Source organism: Saccopteryx leptura, chromosome 1 (assembly GCF_036850995.1).
Source record: "Saccopteryx leptura isolate mSacLep1 chromosome 1, mSacLep1_pri_phased_curated, whole genome shotgun sequence".
Lineage (NCBI taxonomy): Eukaryota > Metazoa > Chordata > Mammalia > Chiroptera > Emballonuridae > Saccopteryx > Saccopteryx leptura.
This window is the reverse complement of record NC_089503.1, coordinates 195108250-195127498: the sequence shown is the minus strand read 5'-3', so window position 1 is coordinate 195127498 and position 19249 is coordinate 195108250. Positions and strand designations below refer to the sequence as shown.

The window sequence follows — 19249 nt, the reverse complement described above, 5'->3', positions numbered from 1 at the left end:
AAGGCCGAAAGGTGCTCTGTGCACAGCCACTGCCTCCTACCCATTCACAAGTCACAATCTATTCTTTCTAACATGATTAAGAAGGAATTCTCCTACAGACTTAACCCTTTACGAGGGATATCATAGCCAGCCTCTTATGTCTATGAGCCCAGTTCAAGGGGCTTATAGGCTTTTCTGTGGAACTCACACCCTCTGTCTCATTTCCAAAGAAATCACTACGAATCTACAGGGAAAGCACGGTACTATTATCCCTGTGCCATAAATAATAGCACACACCCAGAAAAGGGGGGATATAAGGCCAGATTAATTCAAAAAGTCAAAGGGGGAAGTATCATTGTGTCTATCCTTTGGGTGACTTTGTCAACCCGCAGCCATTGGTCTTCTCTGCTATGACTTTGTCAATCAGCAGTTTTTGATCTTCTTCTGCTGTGACCTTGTCAGCCAGCAGTTGTGGGTCTTCTTCTGCTGTGACTTTGTCAGCCAGCAGTTGTGGGTCTTCTCCTGCTGTGACCTTGTCAGCCAGGAGTTGTGGGTTGGCTCCCGACATCTCCCCCTTTTTTATTATTTAAATAAAGCTTTTGTATTTTCACTGCTGTTTTTCTGAGATTGTTGTTTAAGAGTCGGAACATGATTGGAAGAACAAGAAGAGTGATAATTGCCACAGCTATTATTATGCCTATATCAGTAGCCAAAGAGGTCAGGCCATGCATAGAAAACATACTTTTAATGTTTTCAACAAATTGATTAGCTACTTCTGAGGCAGAGACTAGAGAGCCTGAATGTTCTAAGTTTTGTATTTGCTGATGTAATTTCTTCAAATCTAAACTAATATCACTATTATTCCATACACCTAACAAATGAATCTGTATATTATTTCATGTTATGATAGACTGATTTTATTCTAAAGGAGTCACACATATTCACCTGAATCCTGCATGGCATCTAAGAGTCATTCTAGCCTTCATAGCTAATAGCTCATTACCTATGTGAATAAAAGCCTCCTTTAAAGCATTCACTTTCATTTCTAACTTTCTATCTAGAGTCTCCTGTACTGCTAATGCAAGAGATATATTACGAGATAAACTATTTACATGATTTGCAGTGTGAACTGATTGAGCTAAAGCAGTGGTGGAAGCAGCTACAGATTCTATAATAGCAATAAGAGCAGTAATTTCCAAAATCAGTTCAGCAACAAATTGCTTTTCTTGATGGCGAGCAAGCGCTTCAGAAGCAGCCTGTAGTGCGTGCAACCCTGGGTCATCATACCAAGGCTGAGACAGACTAATAGGTAATATCACATAAGGTGGCTGCTGCAAAATAAACATGACTTGAGCTTTGGTGTTAATAGATAGACAGTTTGTTAAAACACAGTGAGAGCAGGAAATGCTAAACATAGAATTATAAGTACTGACAGAAAGATTACTGTTCTTTGTAGCAATCAAGAGTACATAAGGAGCCTGTACACAAGCCTGAACAAAAATATTCTGAACAGGATAAGGGTGAGGTCTAACCAAATATGCTGGTGCAGCAGCTGCAATTAACTGCCAAAGCTTTGTTTGATACCTGGTGGTTGATTCATACTGATAAGTTAACTGTGCAGGTATTCATCCAGTAGACTGCCAACGTGTGATGATTTCATTTAAAGGATTATATTTATTTGACCAACTGTAAACGTCTTTCATTTCCTGCACTAATTTTTTATAATCATATTCAAAATAAGGACTAGACCAATCTTGTATAGTGAAATTAACAGCATATGCAGTATAATTTATATAATTATAATATGCATATTCTTGCCATGGGGGAAAACCAAATCTATTCTCCACAGACCACCAGTAAGGCTCTTGAGTTGCCTCTTTTGGAGGATAAAGTTTACATGGGTGAAATCCCTTAGGAGGCAGCGTAACAGGATTATACTCATGGGTGTCAGGGCCTCCAGGCTTTAAAATTGTGAGAGACCATAAGTCTCTTGTAATGTGTCCAGGTTTATTACTTTTAGGAGAGTCAGTCAAAATGGTCTTAAATGTATTAGGAAAACATTCAGAAATCTTGCGAGTATTATTGAATGTAAAACATATAGGTATCTTATCCGTTTTTTCATGAAATGAGAAATTTGAATCAGTTTTATGCATAATAAAAGAACTACATGATTCTTCCAAAAACTTAGTATGATTATTTAACACAGATATATCATTTCCTCCCCAAGTAACAGGCTTAACTAATGGTGGATTTGGAATATAAGTCCAATAAGATTTGTTTTGTTCAATAGCCTCAACATTAAGTATCTGAATTGAAAGTACAGCTAGCATAGCAATAAACATATTAGCAGGGTTACGATGTATGTTTTGTCGATGACAAATCAGCCCTCTCAGACAATGCCTTCAACTGGTTTCAGGTTGGTGGGTTGACAGTTCGAGTAGAGCGAGCCATCTGTTGACCATGATAGGGAGGTCGTCTAGCTTTCTGTAGTGACAATCGTGGCATCACTCGAGTAACAGGATTATATAGAGAGTTTCTTGATGGCCTTTGCTGGAAAATCACTGGTGATGCGGGTGGCACAGGAGTCTCCTTCTGGCTGGGAGGGGGCAGCAGTGGCAGCGGAGGCCTCTGGTGAGACATGGCGAATCAGCCAGTCTGGGATTCAGAGAGGCTAGTCAGCGTCCTGTGGAAATATACAAGCATACCCTCTCCCCTGAGTTAGAATTACATCTGGACCTTTCCATTGACCTGTCAATAAATTATTCCACTTTGCCATTGGTTTAGGCTTATCCAGATCCAGATTCTAGTGTCTCAGCATGCGAGTGTGGCCTTGATAGTCTGAATTAAGATTGTTAATAACAAACAAAGCATGATTTAAAAGCTGATGTGGGGAACTATATTTTAACTCACCTTGCTGTTCCAATTTTTGAAATGCTGTTATAACAGCAATAATTTCTGTTTTTTGCGCTGATTTCTCCTGAGTTTCAGTGATAATATGCTCATTCCCTATAATTGTTACAGCTTTACCATTAGATGAGCCATTAGTAAAAATCAGTGCAGCTGGTGGCGGCAGCGGATTTCTAGAAGTCTTAGTGGGAAAAATTACTGATTGTCTTTTTAGAAATTGCAGCAGTGGGTGAGCAGGAAGATGAAATAAAACCTGCCCTGTAAAATTACTAAAAGCAATTTGCCATTCTGAATTTAGCTGTAATAATGCTTGAAATTGATTCTTATTATAAGGAACAATGACTTCCGTCATTTCTTTACCAAACAACTCTCTGCTGCGGTTTCTTCCTTTAATTAAAAGAGTAGCCACCAAATCAGTATAGGGCATAATAACTTTCTTGTGAGAGACAGGTAAATGAAGCCACTCTAGAGGGCCATTCTGCCACAAACATCCGGTAGGAGTGTGTGTTCAGTGGCTAAAATCACAAGCTGCCATGGTTTCTCTATAATAATTCTGACTAAATGTTGATTATTAATTACTTCTTCTATTTTTCTAAGAGCTCTTGCCACTTCTTCTGTGAGCTCTAGAAGAGAAGTTGGATTAGCATCTCCTCTCAAAATATCAAACAATGGCTTAAGCTCTGCTGTAGTTAATTTCAAATAGGGTCTAATTCAATTAATGTCTTTCAATAATTTTTGATAGTCATTTAGAGTTTTTAAATGATCTTTTCTTAATTGTAACTTTTGAGGACTGACAATGTCTGTAGACAGAACACGTCCCAAGTAATTAAAAGATGGCTGTGCTTGAGTTTTTTCAGGGGCAATTTTTAATCCAAAATTTTGTAAAGACTGAGTTGTTTCTTGTAAAATATTACGCAATTTTTCCCGATCAGGCAGAGCAAGCAAAATGTCATCCATATAGTGAATTAAATAAAGATTAGGATATTTTAATCTTATTGGATTTAAAGCTTGATTCACAAATTTTTGATGAAGCGTGGGACTGTTTTTCATTCCCTGGGGCAATACCTTTCACTGATATCTTTCATAAGGTTGTTTAAAATTTTCTGATGGCAAACTAAATGCAAATCTTTGACAATTCTGTGTAGCTAATGGTATAGTAAAAAAGCAGTCCTATAAATCTATAACAATTACACTGTAGCCATGAGGCACCGCAACTGGTGAGGGGTTTAAGGGTTCTTATTCGCCTATATAAATTATTTCCTTATATCTGGAGCTATTTGGAAAAAGACTAAACAGCATTATTAGCTGGATTAAACAAAAGAGAGTAAAAGTTTGCAGGAGAAACAGGTTCAGCATTTCCTGTAAGATTCCAGTGTCTCTCAGCTGTTGAATAATTCTGTATATCAGCATTCAAAAGAAATTTTTTTAAAGTAAGAAGCATGATAAAGAAGATTTGCAGGAGTTCTAGTATACGAGTTTTTTTATATTCATAAAAACATTTCCACTTCATTAATTAACAGGCAATTTAAAGAACACGTTAAAGCTGGAAAATTCTAGTGTGACTTTTATTATTTTTCTATATTAAAAAAATCTACACCTTTGTTAGGCAAATCTACTCTGTTTCATGCTCTGCAGCAGCAGCAAGCAGCCTGAAGCTTGAAGCAGTTTAGTCAAAATCAACAAGTCTTTAGGATTCATGTTTCATACTATTTAAATTTAAATGAGCGCGCTTTACTTGTTTCAATTAAAATTATAAATTTGTAGGGATGCTATTTTTATAATATTAGAGTCGGCATATTCAATTTTTGCATGCAAAAACTTAAAAAATCACATTTAGACAACATTAAACAAAGACCAAACACAAACAAGAATCAGACAAAGTAGACAAATCAGACAAATTAGAGAGAAACCCGGGATTTTAGAGATTAGAATATGGCCTGCTTGATTTTTACACAGGGCTATTTTGATTGGAACATATTGGATAGAAACTAAACAGAACTTTCTCTTGAAAAGTTTCAAGAATGGCCGTTTATGAGATTCTGCTTAGCCATATCCAAACAGGTGTTCCCTTTGCCCTCTTTTCAGGCATAGAACAGGAAAGAAATAAAATGAGTTGAGAGAAAGAGGAGAACAGAAAAAACTGTAATTTTTCCAAACTCTTAAGTCCTTCTATTTACTAAAGAAAATCAGATAATAACACAACTTGAAAACTCATCTCAGTCTTCTAATCATTCTTAAATTCTAATAGCTGCTACAACCGGCAGCTGAAATCCCTCCATTTCAACCCCCACAAGAGGCTTGCTTCTCATATTTTGCATTCCAAAGCAGGTAATTTTCTCCAGATAAACAGGCTTTAGTGATTTGTTTCCAATCATAAGAAGTTATTCAATTATGAGAAACTGTTTCCACCAAGGACATAATATAAGGAAAGGTGGGTCCATATTGACTGCAAGCCATTTTCAACTCTTTCAATAATTTATAAGGAAGCGGCTCCCATGTAGGAATCGCCTCATTATCAAATTCACCAGCCATAGCCACAGGAAAACATAATGCCAAATCAGTTTTCCCTTGGTCGCAAGAAGCTTGAATTGCCTTCTGCAACCCTGTTAATCCTGATGATTTTTTCTTTTCATTAACATCTGGTGATTGTATTGGTAGAGGCAAAGACATTTTAATAACCTTATTTTTATCCTTTTTGTCAGTCTTGGAGGGATATAATATGGGCAAGATTGTTTTTGACTTCCAATCCTCATTATTCCTATTATATTTAGCTGCCTCATCTTCTAATTCAGCCTCATCAGATGGAGATAAATGATCTTCACCATCATCCTGATGTTTACTTAATTTTAAAGAGGCCATAGCATGATCTGTACTATCTTGAGACTGCCTTCTACTTCTAATTAACGGAGTCTCTTCTTTTGGAGGAGCAGTTGCCTTAGGGAATTTATGCATCTCATGTTCTGGATTTAAGGCATCTTTAATCAAGCTCCATAAAGCAAATGTATCAACTGGGACCCTTTCTGGTCCGTGTTGCTCATAATAAAGTTTTAAATCTTCTTCAACTTTAACCCATGTCTCGAAACTAAGCGTTCCCTCATCTGGAAACCATGGAGAACATTTTTGTATGAAATACATAAAACGAGCTACTTGTTGAGGGGAAACACTAACTCCTTTTAGGGAAAGTGTATACTTAATGACTTCTATACAGAGTCTTCTTTCTTTAGACTCAGTATGGCCCATGACTTCTCAAAATCTTAAGTTCTGAAATTCTCCACCTATCCTCACCCTGTCTTTCTTACAGGGGGGTCTGCAGCACCCTGAGTGGAGTCCTAGCCATCCCAAGACAACGAGGGGGGCTTACCTGTGGGTCCCTGTTCGGGCACCAAATGCCGGGGTCCAGCCCTGGGGGGAATCCAGGGGTCCCACAGGAGGAGACGGCTTTGGTGAAATTGAGTGAGAGAGCCGAATTCTTTTCTTTCTCTTTATTCTCTGGTTAGCATTTACTGTCAGTCATCTCTGCCAAATGCTAGTATAGCTCCCTTTTTATACACACGCACTGAGTTACAATTACATGGTGTTAATCATTGCTTCTGTTTCACTATGTTTACATGTTTCCGGATAGCAGTTAATTTATCTCTATAAATTACAAACCAGGTAGCAAATCATTCAAAGTACAAAATAACTTAAATAGCGATAACAACATCGGTAAAAGCTTTTAAAGTATTAGTACTAATAGTTAACTAACTTTACTGCTGTTGTGAGTCAAGGGGCAGAGAGAGATTAGCAGACGAAATTATTAAGGACTAACAATGGACCACCGCTTGCTCAGGTAAATGGCCTTGAGTTTATGCAGTGTCCTACTTTTTCTCACAAGATTCTAAAAGGCTTGCCCATAAGGAAATTGACATAGCATTAAGAGTAGCTTTCACCCAAAGATATACAGAGTGCACTTGCAAGATAGCCTAGTAGCAACATAATTTCAGAAGACATTAACTGTTATTACTTCTATGGATTTCCCTACATTCCTCTCATTATCAAAAAATCTTGGAAAGTATATAAATCTCATGAGAACATCTCATTGAGAAAGCCTAGCAATTGCCTTTAGTCAAAAGACAATTCTCTTAGTAAAACATTCTTTTCTTGCTGACTGCACTCTCATCCTAGGCCACACAATGGGCCATTCTACTATACCTTACCTAAGATACTATTGTCTAGTCAAATATTACTTATTTATTATATTTAAACACTAGTTAAGTTCTAACTCTATTCTTCTCAGAGTGTACCACTATCTGCAGATAAATAAGCAAGAAAGGAATGCTTCTCTACTCTATCACATGAAAAGGCTTGGGAGGAAAAATGTTGAATTAAGTGAAGGCCGAAAGGTGCTCTGTGCACAGCCACTGCCTCCTACCCATTCACAAGTCACAATCTATTCTTTCTAACATGATTAAGAGGGAATTCTCCTACAGACTTAACCCTTTACGAGGGATATCATAGCCAGCCTCTTATGTTTATGAGCCCAGTTCAAGGGGCTTATAGGCTTTTCTGTGGAACTCACACCCTCTGTCTCATTTCCAAAGAAATCACTACGAATCTACAGGGAAAGCACGGTACTATTATCCCTGTGCCATAAATAATAGCACACACCCAGAAAAGGGGGGATATAAGGCCAGATTAATTCAAAAAGTCAAAGGGGGAAGTATCGTTGTGTCTCTCCTTTGGGTGACTTTGTCAACCCGCAGCCATTGGTCTTCTCTGCTATGACTTTGTCAATCAGCAGTTTTTGATCTTCTTCTGCTGTGACCTTGTCAGCCAGCAGTTGTGGGTCTTCTTCTGCTGTGACTTTGTCAGCCAGCAGTTGTGGGTCTTCTCCTGCTGTGACCTTGTCAGCCAGCAGTTGTTGATCGGCTCCCGACAGCCCTGGCCAGTTGGCTCAGCAGTAGAGCGTCGGTCCGGCGTGTGGAAGTCCTTGGTTTGCTTCCCAGCCAGGGCACACAGGAGAAGCGCCCATCTGCTTCTCTCTTCCCCTCCCACAGCCAAGGCTCCATTGGAGCAAAGTTGTCCCGGGTGCTGAGGATGGCTCCATGGCCTCTGCCTCAGGCGCTAGAATGGCTCTGGTTACAACAGAGCAACGCCCCAGATGGGCAGAGCATCACCCCCTGGTGGGCATGTCGGGTGGATCCTGGTCGGGTGCATGCGGGAGTTATTCTGTCTGCCTCCCTGCTTCTCACTTCAGAAAAATTCCAAAAAAAAAAAAGAAGCTCCCAGGTCCTGGACACAGTTCACATTTCTAAAGCTCTTTCATGTGTGTGTTCTCAACGTCTGGGTTGTCTGACCATAAAGATCCGTGTCAAAGCTGAGTTTCATGTGTGTTCATTGTTCTCTGGGAGGAAGTCACTGCTGTGGACGGTTCCTGGCTCAGGCACAACTGAAGGAAATGTGGGTATGCAGGGGGTGACAGTCGCTACATCAGACACACTGTGAGCCATCCCAGCATGTGGCCCTGACACCTGGTCCACTGTGCTCTACCAGACTGAACTGTGGCCTGAGGTCTCAGGATGTGGTTCTCGGCTCAGGGTCTCAGGGCCTTTGTGTCACAACGGCGTCCTGGCCCCCAAAGCGTGAGCAGATTTGTCTTGTAGGAAATGACTGAGTTGGCCCCAAGAGAATACAGTCCAGCAGGAGCTGAACAGGGTTTGTGCTGAGACACCGTAATGTCTGGTGCCCTTGCCTTTAGGATGAATGTTCCCTAGCAGGAGCTGCACAAGGATTCTGACATCCCTTCCAGGACGGAAGTGACATGAAACCGTGGCAGGGATCCACCCTTTGTCCGTGAATGGGAGCCCCTGGCTCAGAAAAGCCACTTGCACAAAAGAGGTACTTCTGTGACCTTCGAGGTCCTGGGACCCGGGCTGTGGGCCTTGAGAGGCAGCAGTGCCCAGGCCTCTGGGATGTGCGGAGTCCCCCGCACAGCCAGGGCCACACAGGACTCGTTTCTCGGGTGGAGTTTTAGCTAAGGGAGATGCCGGAGCTAACGGAGCCACATGGGCCTCATGTGTGAGGTGACAGGTGGTGGCTGTCATGAGGGACCTGCTCTCCCATAGTCGTTTGCACCTTTAGAAGCAGCTTGCTTTGGGAGGGACCAATGGTCCTGGGTCCTCATGGCCCAAAATGCCACCAGAGCATTAAGTAAACAGGAAATAGGGACACACAGTGCAGGTGATCAGTGCTGATGCAGGGTGTTGAATGGACACAGAGTGTGGGAAACTGGGAGAAGGGGGGAGAGTGTGGGTGTGACACATTGGCTTTATTTTGATGACTGAGTAGCTGGGCCACTGTCCTGCACCCCAGAGCAGCTGAGCCCTGGCTGATCATGTACTGGTGGCAGCGGACTGGGGGCCTGGGTGCAGGTGGCTGGGTGCGGGAGCAGGCCTGAGCATGCAGGGCAGCTGTGCAGACGTGGGTGCATGGCAGCATGCCAGCGTGGGCACGCTGTGCCTGTGTGACGCTCACACCTGTCTGCACCTGCACGGAGATAACATGCAGGAGGCCCCTGGGAGGGGGGTGTTTGTGCAACAGCCTTCACTTTCATCTCAGTGAGAAACTCCTGAGTCCCTTAGGTCCTTACTGCAAACGCGTGAGCACGTGCTGTTTCTCTCGGTGACGTCAGAAAGAGCAAGAGATTTTCTCCATAGATTTTATCACGTGGTGTCCGGTCTACCCCGCTGGTGCTACCGAGGGCTTGTGCAGCCCCCTGGACTCAGGGGGTGACCCTGCTGCTTCCCAGGGTCCCGGGCGAGCAGACGCCTCTGGGCATCTCGTGGGTACCCTGCAGCTGGCGTGAGCCTGGAGGATGAGTCCCGCGGTTCTAGGTAACTTCTGGCAGAGGTGCCCATGTACACCTGGGGTCATCAGCACAGTTGCAGACTCACCGCAGTTTGGGGGCCATGATGCCAGCTGCCGCCGCTGGGGGCGCCAAGGAGGCGGAGCACGCTTTGGCCGCCATTCTCGCCCTGCTGGCTGGACGCATGTGGCATGTGCGAGTGGGAAGAGACTGCAGGAGGATGGAGGGTGCACGGTCGGCACGCGAGCAGCTTCTCGTTGAGTCTGATGACGTCGCTGATGAAGGTGTCTGCGCTGATGAAGTCGCCCGCGAAGATGTTGGTGCAGTGCGCGGGGCACTGGTCCCGCCCCCAGGTGCGGGCCTTGGCAGGCTGGGCAGCGTCATCCGCTGCAGGGACTCGGACTGTGCGCCAGGATGTACTGCAGGTTCTCCGTTAGGTTGATGCCGGCCACGAACAGCCTGCCTGCAAGGGTGGGGGGAGCTGCTGTCCACCTGCGCCCTCCTGCATCCCACGTGCGCCCCACCTAGCCTATCAGCCACCACCCTTCCTGTCTCCCGCGGTCATCCCCACACTGATCAAACCCAATGTGAGGGGCTGTGAGGGTTCCAGCCCCTCACACCAGCACCGACTTGCCCCGTGGTGCTGTCAGATAGCCACACTCCTGCTACAGAGGGTTCTGGGCGAAAAGTGGACCTGACATGTCCACATCCAGACCCCGTGGGTACATGGAACAATTGCTGTGTGAATCCCACGTGGGACACCAAGCGTAACACACAGCTGCCTTCTCACAGTGCTGATTGTGACAGGAAAGTGGGACTGCAGAGACGCAAAGTGGCCATGGACACAGCCACGCACCCTGACCACAGATATGGAGCAGTTGAAACCACGGACTCCGTTTGCAAGAAAGTCAGCTTCCCTTTAAAGCACAGACACAACAGTGCAGAGCAACCCCACCCCTGAATCAGCTGGGGTCTTGTGTAGCTCGTGTGCCCAAAAGTGCCCATGTCTTTGCACTAGATGAGGAAGCCCCACACGGGATGCTGTGTGATGTCGGAAGGGACAGAAAACCCCAGAAATGCATGTTCTCTTTGCTCAGAGCTGGCAGCTGCCACGGCAGCACCCAGACCTCATGCAGTTGAGCCCTGAAACCACACATTCATGTGTGCACACATACAAACCCATGATGGATGTGTGCTGTGTGTACATGTGTGTGAGTGTCTCCCCACAGGACGTGCACCGATGTGCTTTTATGTGTTCCAGGTAGCGGATCAGCTTCTCGGGCTTCACCTGGTTGCCCCACCAGTAGGGGATGGCCGGCCACAGCTCCCCGTGCTGGCACACAGTGCCCTCATCATCGTATGACAGGAGGACCTGCTTGTCCCGCACCCAGAGCTGCTGCAGTGTCGGAACCTCCTGTGGTGGGGGGGTGACATGTCAGGGTTGGGAAGGAATATCGGGTCTATGCGAGGACAGTGGGGCAATGGGGCATCCGTGTCAGCGTTGTGGAATCTGGATTGTCAGAAGGACACAGACACTCGTTTTCCTGGAACAGAGCCTGATGCCCCTCAGTGAGTGACTGGGACAGGAATCTCACCTGGAGTCAGACTGCACAAGAACAGGGGAGCTTTTAGGTACAGTAAGGTCGCTAGAGAGGGTCTTGATCCCACAGGACTGGGGTCCTTATATGAAGAGGAGGTGAGGACACAGACACACAGGGATGACTGTGTGAGGACACAGACACACACACAGGGATGACTGTGTGAGGACACAGACACAGAGAGACGACCATGTGAGGACACAGGGAGGAGATGACTATCTGCTTGTCCAGGAGAGAGGCCTGAGGAGGAGCCAGCCCTGCTTACACCTGGGTCTCAGGTTCCTGCTCCCAGGACAGGGCGAGATCAAGCCCTCTGATGCTGGAGCTCCCAGGCTGGGCACCCCACTGGGACACGGGGATAGTCAGTATGCTCACAGGGATCATTTGCTGTGGCAACTTCTAACAGGCACTAAGTTTGACCCAATCTCCAGGGAAGCTTCCAGAACCATGTTAGTGGCTTCATCACCACCAGGATTACCTCAGCATCAGGTATGGGGAAGCCCAGTGAGCCTGTGAAGCCTGTGGTGTTGTCCCAGCCCTGCCCCTCCCAGGTCCTGCATGGAGAGATCGTGCCTGCCTCAGCCCTCAAGGATACTGCACACCCCTCTCACATCTCGGGGACATAGCATGTCCCCAAAGATGTTCTAGACCAGCGGTTCTCAACCTGTGGGTTGCAACCCCAGCGGGGGTCGAACGACCAAAACACAGGGGTCACCTAAAGTCAGGTTGAGAACCGCTGTTCTAGATGATTTTTTTTTTTTTTTGCATTTTTCTGAAGCTGGAAACGGAGAGACAGACAGACTCCCGCATGCGCCCGACCGGGATCCACCCGGCACGCCCACCATGGGGCGATGCTCTGCCCACCAGGGGGCGATGCTCTGCCCATCCTGGGCATTGCCATGTTGCGACCAGAGCCACTCTAGCACCTGAGGCAGAGGCCACAGAGCCATCCCCAGCGCTCAGGCCATCTTTGCTCCAGTGGAGCCTTGGCTGCGGGAGGGGAAGAGAGAGACAGAGAGGAAGGCACGGCGGAGGGGTGGAGAAGCAAATGGGCGCTTCTCCTGTGTGCCCTGGCCGGGAATTGAACCCGGGTCCTCCGCACGCTAGGCCGACGCTCTACCGCTGAGCCAACCAGCCAGGGCGAGAACCGCTGTTCTAGACACATGCGACCAGGTACTCGTGCAGGTCATGCCCTCGAAGTTCTTGCAGGCCAGAATGACCACCTCCTGGGGGTGGTTCTCCAGCCACTCCAAGATCTCTATGAGCATGTCCTGGGCAGGGGACAGAAGTGTGCAGGGTGTTACGGCCCATCGAAGGGGCTTCCAACCAAGCTCACTGGACAGATGCCTCAGGTTGGTCCTGAACTAGCAAACATGTAACACCCAGCTGCCCCCATGGAGCTCAGCTGACCAGTGACAGCCAGGCCACTGCTTTGGGGGGAAGTGTGCACATGTGTGTGAGTATACAGGTGTGTGCAAGTGTGTGCGTGCAATGCACCCATGTATGTGTGTGCAATGTGTGGCTGCCCTCCAGAGGACACTGCATAAGCAAATGTTAAGTTCAGGGAGCATGGCCCACAGAGTGAGATCCAGGAGATGGCCCTCCCCTCCATACCCTGAGGTCTCGGGACCTTGGGCAGCTGTGACACAGATGGGGACCATCATAGTCTGACTTTAAAAACACTGGTCTAGCAGCTAAGGAGAAGGGACTGGCTGGATAGCTCGGCTGGTTAGAGCATTGTCCCAAAGCACAGGGGTCACTGGTTCGATGTCTGGTCAGGGCACATAGAGGAGCAAATCGATGTTTCTGTTTTTCTCTGCCTGTCTCTCGCTAAAAATTTATTTTCACAAAAGAAAAAAAAAAAATCTAAACTGGAGGCAGGAAAACAATGAGGGACCCAGTTTTGCAAATCCTCCGGCAGCCTAGAGGAACCAGGGGTCAGCAATTCCCAGTGGCCGATGGCTGGACATCAGCCGCATTCTGTCCTGAAAGACTATGTGTGTACCCCCTTAGCAGTTGGCTGTGTCCCCTTAGAGGCTGGCCACATTCTGTGCGGAAGGACTGTGGTGTCCATCGCTGTGTGAGGCCTCATTCTCCACCCCCCCCCCCCACCACGTACCTTGACAAGCCTGGCCGTGTACATCATGTGCACAGAGTGCAGATTCTTCTCGGAGCCTCCAGCACTTGTGCGATCGGCAGGTCCAGGTACCGCACCCCGGCGTCCAGCTGCTCCGTGACGTTCAGAACCTGCAGACAAAAGTGGGTCACCTCTGCCTAGATGGCGGGCAGCTCCCACCAGCTCAAGCTGTCTCATGCATATGTGCCTGCCATGACTGCATCATTTGGGACCCACTGTGCAGGGACAGTGGCCAGTGAGGCCACAGGCTGCTCCTGGGAAGCGCAGTGTTGGCCCCTGCTATAGCGTTCCCCACCCCTGCTGTGACCCCCATGAGCCTCTGGGAGGGTCCCTCCCCCCTGGGCCAGAGCAGCCCCAGCCTGGAATTCCAACACCCCACCAGGACCCTCATAAAACGGTAACGTGAAAGAGGTGAGGTGCTCTGTGCACAAAGTAGGGACAGAAAATCAAGAATTAACATGGAAACAACTGTCACACCTGCACAGTTAGGAGGGAGCTGGGTTTTCCCCATGCGTTTCCTCCAGTTGAGGGAAGGGGCCAGTGTGTGTGGGGTGGGGCAGGGGTGCAGGGCAGGTCTACTGTACATGTGGAGGGGCCTCAGAGGTGTCACCATGGTCCCTGGCCCTACGCCCAGGAGCAGACACCCTGACGGGGTGAGTGAGTCACCCGCTGCACCAGGGCCGGCGTCCCCCTAACTGAGCAGGGAGTGGACAGTACAAGTGACCCTGGGCCAGTACATGCTGGCTTCGCCCTGGTGCTGGACTCACAGCCCAGCCAGAGCCCCCTAACGGCAGGGTGATGACCACCTGTTTCCCAGGTATCTGTGTCCCCCCTGTTCCTGTGACTCCTGCATGGAAGCTCCCGCTGGTGACGGCAGGTGTGTCACCGAAGTCATAGTCGCCTGACCTGCAGGACGATGAGCCCGCCCCAGTGCCCTTCCCACAGGCTGCAGTGACTGTCCTAGCTGCACATGTTCCTAGGTACCTAACCGAGGTTAGGAATGTGGCCTCCCCACGTCCCATGCCAGCCGGCCACCCAGGCAATGCAGTTACAGAGGATGTAGCCCTCAGCCCGGGGTATGGCAGACATGCTGCTTGTCCATCTGCCAGTCATGTCCAGGAACAGAGCAGAGAACAGAGGCCCAGGGAGCAGAATCTGGGGTGAGCTGCCCTCTGGGGCCCAGTATAGGTGCCCTCAGCTGCGCCCCATGCCGGGCCACAGCCTGCTGGATGCCTCACTCACAGCCCAGGCCACCCTGGGCGACTCAGGTGGGGGGCCTTCCTCTCCAGGCCCCACAGGGACCCTCCCCTAAAACCTCCAGTTCAAACAGGGAAGAGAGGCTGTGGGTGATGGGGTCGTGGCCTGAACGGGGTCACCCAGGACAGACTTCACCGTCTCTACAGAAAATATAGGACAGCACACCCCTCGCTCCCATCAGAGCTCTCACCTGACAAAATGTATAAGGCTGGTATCTTTCCTTTTCCCTGTGTGTGCTGTGTGTGTGTATGCCCTGAATGAGACTGGCCAGTCCCCAGCTCCAGGGTGTTCCCTGCAGGCCTGAGACATGGGACTGTGGGAAAAGAATCCACTGTCTCCACCCTGGGAGATGACTCCCAGCTGACACACCTACTGGGACTTCACCTGGAGGGCCCAGGTGGACCAGGCATCTTCTCTCGACTGCACAGGAGGTCAGACCCCTCCCGGCTCTATGACTTCTGAGTGGCTGTCAGCAGGGCACCCCATTCTGGTCCCAGCTGACTGTAATAGCCCTGCTCTCTGTCTCCTTCCTCAGGGCAGGGCTCTGGGTTGGCAGGAGTTTTGTTTTCAATTCTTTTCCCCTGAAGGGTGAGGGAGCAGCCCCAGGAGGGTGGGGTGGGGGTGGCTGCTCAGAGGAGCCAGAGGCATGGACACTCACCTGGGTGATGGACCACTTTAGCACCACGGGCCGGGTGACACAGGGCAGAGCCTCGGCCAGAAGCTGCAGGCGCAGGGACTCTGAGCGGGAGATGGGGGACTTCTTGTTCAGGCTGTAGGTCATGGTGTTGTGGCTGCCTGGAATCACAGTGGACGGGGCCATCATTAGTCCCTCCTTGCAGGGAACACACAGAGGACATGTGGTACACCCATGAAGACACAGTAACACAGTCTCGGCCTGGGGCAGATGGTGGCTCCAAATGTGTGCCGTCCCAGAACCTGCTGCCCAGACCTGTATGGAAGCATGTCTTTGCAGACGTGAAGGGAAGGGTCTGAGATGACTCACCCTAGGTCAGGGGGGCCCTACACCTAATGACAGGGACCTTAGAAGAGACAGAGGATAGACACAGACATGGGGACAGGCAGAGACGGAATGGAGGCGGCCACCAGGCCCAGGGTGCCTGGAGCCCCAGGAGCTGGGAGAGGCAGGAGGGACCCTCCCCGGAGCCTTCGGAGTCAGATGTCTGCCCTCCAGGACAGAGGTGTATGGGGGATTTATGTCTAAGAAATCAGATCTGTGGTATTTTGTTGTAGGGCGACAGGAAAGTCACGAACCTAATGCATCTTAGTTGCAGACAACTGAAAACATGTAAGTAAAACAATTAAAATTCTCCGTATTATTTTGACTTTTATATATTGTATGGCCTATGTTTCCTGTGTAACGTATGTGGGTCCATTTGAACGGGGTGGGCAGAAGTAGGGTTACAGTTGTGAGTACATAAAGGTTTATCCTTGTGTCATTATTTACTAATTCTTGTGTTATTTTCTGTACTAACAGCTGTAAACTTGCTTTTCCCCACTTGTTTGTGAGTTACCCTTTATGTTCGTATGTCTTTTCAAACAAGCAGCGTGATCCAACTGGGGTTTTAATCAGCTGCTACAACAATGCTGATGTTTTCTGCACGGGCTGTGACCCTGCCTCAGAGATTCCCCTATGCTGATGTTTGTGAGTGGTGGCTGTCAGTGCCCCTTCCCTGAATGTGCTGTGCAGCATGCCCCTGAGTGCGGGTGTCTCTGTGCATCTCCAGGCTCTGACCATGTCCTGGGGGCCTGGCTGAGGTTCTGACACCCAGCAGGGCAGGAGAGAGCGCCTGGCCCTCATAGCACCCCACTGGCTTGCCAGGGTCCTGGACGGCATTCCAAAGGGTACAAATCCTGCCTCACTGACAGTGCCAGAGGCCAGCTCCCACCTCCCAGTATTGCGGGTTCCTTCTGAGGCTCAGGAGCTCTGTTCTCGCCCTCCAGTCTCCTGGGTGCCTCGCTGGGCTCCCAGCCCTTCCCTCCACCTGCAAAGCCAGCAGCGAGCATGCCCAGAGCTCTGTCTCTGGGCCTCTGGGACCTGGCCTGGTAGCTCAGCTGGTTAGAGTATCATCCCAACCTGCCAGGATCGCAGATTTGATCCCCAGTTGGGGTATATCTGGGAAGTGACCAATGGGTGCATAACTAAGTGGACAAGAAACAATAGCTTCCTCCTTCTTCCAAGTCAATTGAGGGGATAAACGCTTCATCCCCAGCCTGTCCTGGATCAGTGAGGGGACCCAGCACAGCAGGCCTGACTTGCCTCTAGGCTGGCAGACACACACAGGGTTTAGTGCGACAGTGCAGGTGGCCGGAGGAGGCCTATCTCGCTGTCCCTTCTGCCCTCACACCCCCTCCCTCTCATGCTCTGACCTCTGACTGGCTGTCCTTATGGCCAGGGCCCATGTGCAGCTCTGCCAAGGGGCCCACACCTAACACCATGGCAGGCCTGGCTCTGGGGTCCCTGGACCCACAACCTGGAAAAAACTTATTGTCGGGAGCTGACCCACAACTGCTGGCTGACAAGGTCACAGCAGGAGAAGACCCACAACTTCTGGCTGACAAGGTCACAGCAGAAGAAGATCAAAAACTGCTGATTGACAAAGTCACAGCAGAGAAGACCAATGGCTGCGGGTTGACAAAGTCACCCAAAGGAGAGACACAACGATACTTCCCCCTTTGACTTTTTGAATTAATCTGGCCTTATATCCCCCCTTTTCTGGGTGTGTGCTATTATTTATGGCACAGGAATAATAGTACCGTGCTTTCCCTGTAGATTCGTAGTGATTTCTTTGGAAATGAGACAGAGGGTGTGAATTCCACAGAAAAGCCTGTAAGCCCCTTGAACTGGGCTCATAGACATAAGAGGCTGGCTATGATATCCCTCGTAAAGGGTTAAGTCTGTAGGAGAATTCCCTCTTAATCATGTTAGAAAGAATAGATTGTGACTTGTGAATAGGTAGGAGGCAGTGGCTGTGCACAGAGCGCCTTTCGGCCTTCACTTAATTCAACATTTTTCCTCCCTAGCCTTTTCATGTGATAGAGTAGAGAAGCATTCCTTTCTTGCTTATTTATCTGCAGATAGTGGTACACTCTGAGAAGAATAGAGTTAGAACTTAACTAGTGTTTAAATATAATAAATAAGTAATATTTGACTAGGCAATAGTATCTTAGGTAAGGTGTAGTAGAATGGCCCATTATGTGGCCTAGGATGAGAGTGCAGTCAGCAAGAAAAGAATGTTTTGCTAAGAGAATTGTCTTTTGACTAAAGGCAATTGCTAGGCTTTCTCAATGAGATGTTCTCATGAGATTTATATACTTTCCAAGATTTTTTGATAATGAGAGGAATGTAGGGGAATACATAGAAGTAATAACAGTTCATGTCTTCTGAAATTATGTTGCTACTAGGCTATCTTGCAAGTGCACTCTGTATATCTTTGGGTGAAAGCTACTCTTAATGCTATGTCAATTTCTTTATAGGCAAGCCTTTTAGAATCTTGTGAGAAAAAGTAGGACACTGCATAAACTCAAAGCCATTTACCTGAGCAAGCGGTGGTCCATTGTTAGTCCTTAATGATTTCGTCTGCTAATCTCTCTCTGCCCCTTACTTAAATCACAACAGCAGTAAAGTTAGTTAACTATTAGTACTAATACTTTAAAAGCTTTTACCGATGTTGTTATCGCTATTCAAGTTATTTTGTACTTTGAATGATTTGCTACCTGGTTTGTAATTTATAGAGATAAATTAACTGCTATCCGGAAACATGTAAACATAGTGAAACAGAAGCAATGATTAATACCATGTAATTGTAACTCAATATGTGTGTATAAAAAGGGAGCTATACTAGCATTTGGCAGAGATGCCTGGCAGTAAATGCTAACCAGAGAATAAAGAGAAAGAAAAGAATTCGGCTCTCTCACTCGATTTCGCTGACGCCGTCTCCTCCTGTAGGATCCCTGGCCCTGCAACTTATAGGTCTGTACACTGTAGACCCTCCAGATGCCAAGTGCAAAGGACGCTGACACACCTCAGACCCAGAGACGAGGGGCCTGGGAACCCAGGGTTTCCGTGATGGAGGGACATATTGGTGGAGAGCAACGTCCCCACATTCCTCCCCAAACCACGCTTCCCTGGGGTCCACCAAGCACCTTGCAGGCCGTAGGTGGCAGAAGGAAGCAGACACTGATATGTGAGTATGTGCATGTGTGTGCAGGCGTGCAGTTCTTGGGGTTACCCCACCCTCAGGGTGCACCCTGCAACCACATCTCCCAGGGATCCCCAGGCTGTCACCGGGGATGGACAGATGGTGCAGGGGCATGTCCCAGAACTGGGGGCACAGCGCTGACATCCAGTATGCGTTGGCATTCCTGGTGCAGGGCAGGCCCGGGAAGCTGCCTGTCATGCTCACCTGCCCACCCATCAGAGGTGACCCCAGAGATCTGAAGAAGGAAGGAGCAGGTGCAGGGAACCTGTTCTCATTACACATGGCAGCCGCGCTGAGAAAACAGACT

General features: G+C 48.2%; 1 pseudogene; it reads right to left on the bottom strand.

Annotated features, from left to right (window-relative positions):
* Positions 1 to 2500: 2500 nt before the first annotated feature.
* On the bottom strand, positions 2501 to 19158 carry LOC136388193 (PI-PLC X domain-containing protein 1-like; annotated as a pseudogene).
* Between the last annotated feature and the right edge of the window lie 91 nt (positions 19159 to 19249).